At 37.2% G+C, this 2,046-nt stretch overlaps 1 long non-coding RNA gene across 1 annotated transcript; it reads left to right on the forward strand.

Moving 5' to 3' along the window:
• The first annotated feature begins 1,158 nt into the window (after positions 1–1,158).
• LOC126371399 (uncharacterized) lies at positions 1,159–1,483 on the forward strand. The gene is made up of 2 exons (XR_007567029.1): positions 1,159–1,209; positions 1,324–1,483. It is a non-coding gene; the product is annotated as an uncharacterized LOC126371399 (long non-coding RNA).
• Positions 1,484–2,046: the final 563 nt, after the last annotated feature.

The following is a 2,046-nucleotide window of genomic DNA, read 5'->3' on the forward strand; positions in this document are numbered from 1 at the left end:
TGAGTAAAATTATTATTGTTGCTAGTTTACTGCTTAGCTTTGCTATACAGTTTTTTTTCTTCAAAATTTTATGAAACTTGGTGTGAGTTTAGAATTATATTTTTGATTTATACCCTCAAGGTTTATTTACAATTTGTAAATTCTTTCAAATTATGCAACAATTTATAAAATCATTTCGGCCAAATTTCAATTAAACATTTAACTTGCTGTCTAGTGAAATTATAGTTCTTGGTTGTATAACCACGGCTATACATAAGTACCTACATGCTTGTTGTTTATGTTGCATTCCTTTTGAGCTCATAGCAAATAAACTGGTTCTGTTTTTTTACACGCTCGTTAGTATTACGTGTACAATCTTTTATTGTTGAGCTATTGTTTGCTTAATAGTTTTGTATTCTATTACCGGATAAATTCTAATAAGTAAATCTTTTGAATTGGATTAAATACGTTAAATAAACAACATTTATGCATTGTTAGTTTTATAAATAACTATATATATTTTTTTTTACATTTGCATTTTGTTTATTTGCATTTATTTTTACTTTTCAAGTAGGTATTTAGTTAATGAAAATATTCTTTGATTATTTTTTCTTTAAAACTTAGTAAGTACTTAGTTAAATCTTTGTTAAAGTACATTGGTCATTCATTTTTTTTAATCATGGCGTTGGAAGAACGTCCAATTAAATTTCATCTATTACGTAAAGATGAAATAATTTACGAGTTATTATTTCGTGGTGCAGGGCCACCACTTGTACTATACATCTTCACATTTTGAAGGTGTGGGTACACCGGCAGCGTTGGGGAATCATTTAGGTTAGTTGTCTTTTAGGTTAGTTGTTGTAGGAGCCGATTTACTGGTGGACGCGCGGCCGCTGTGGGGCTCGCCGCGCCGCCACTGGCGAATTGTGGCCTATTATATTGTTGACGGTGGACGTGTGGGTATTCCCTAGGTTCCCCACACTGCCACTGTCGACATATCCAGTTATTTTTATTATTTCTTTTTTAATTTTTTTTCTTTATAACTTTATTTCCGAGCAGCTTGCGGGTGGACGCGCGGCCACACCGGCGGCACGCCGCGCCGCCATCAACAAGTTGGGTCGTTTTTTTTTATATTTTTTTTTTTACTTTTTTTGTTTCGCGTTAGGTAGGGGTTAGTACCTAATCGTGTGGTTTGTTGATGGTTGGGGTCGAGCACTCACCAATAGTAAGGTGAGGTCACTTCCCCGCCGTTTTAGGATGTTGAGGGAGTGGTAGTTGTGACTGATGGCTGTTGAGCCGTTAGTGGTTGTTGATGGTTGGGGTCGAGCACTCACCAATAGTGAGGTGAGGTCACTTCCCCACCATTTTGAGATGTTGAGGGAGTGGTAGTTGTGACTGATGGCTGTCGAGCCGTTAGTGTTTGTTGATGGTTGGGGTCGAGCACTCACCAATTGTAAGGTGAGGTCACTTCCCCACCATTTTGAGATGTCGAGAGAGTGGTAGTTGTGACTGATGGCTGTTGAAGTCATTAGTGTTTATTGATGGTTGGGGTCGAGCACTCGCCAATTGTAAGGTGAGGTCACTTCCCCACCATTTTAAGATGTTAAGGGAGTGGTGGTTGTGACTGATGGCTTTTGAAGTCGTTAGTGTTCGTTGGTGGACGTAGTTGTTGCTACGGACACGTATTATTATTGGGATGAGTCATTGCGACTTGCTTATCTACGTGTTTTTAATGCACGTGTGCGCGCTATCGATGCGAAGAATTTCTTGGATGCTATCTGATGTTGTTGTGCTCATGGTGAGCACAGGTGGTTTATGTGCCGTCTCGGCAAGTTTTTAAGTTGTGCGGCCTCTGCCGGCAATGGCATTTTTGCCTTTATTTTTTTCTATTCTTTTTAAGTTTTTCTTTGTATTTCTAGGATTTTCTTTTTACTGTTTGTACTGAATGGCATTTTTTGCCTTTATTTATTTTCATTGCTATAGTTTTACTTTTTATTTTTTGGATTATTTTTTTTTTCTTCGACTTTATCTTGAATAGCATTTGTGTCTGTTTTTTTTTAATTTTTA

Source organism: Pectinophora gossypiella, chromosome 12 (genome assembly GCF_024362695.1).
Source record: "Pectinophora gossypiella chromosome 12, ilPecGoss1.1, whole genome shotgun sequence".
Classification (NCBI taxonomy): domain Eukaryota; kingdom Metazoa; phylum Arthropoda; class Insecta; order Lepidoptera; family Gelechiidae; genus Pectinophora; species Pectinophora gossypiella.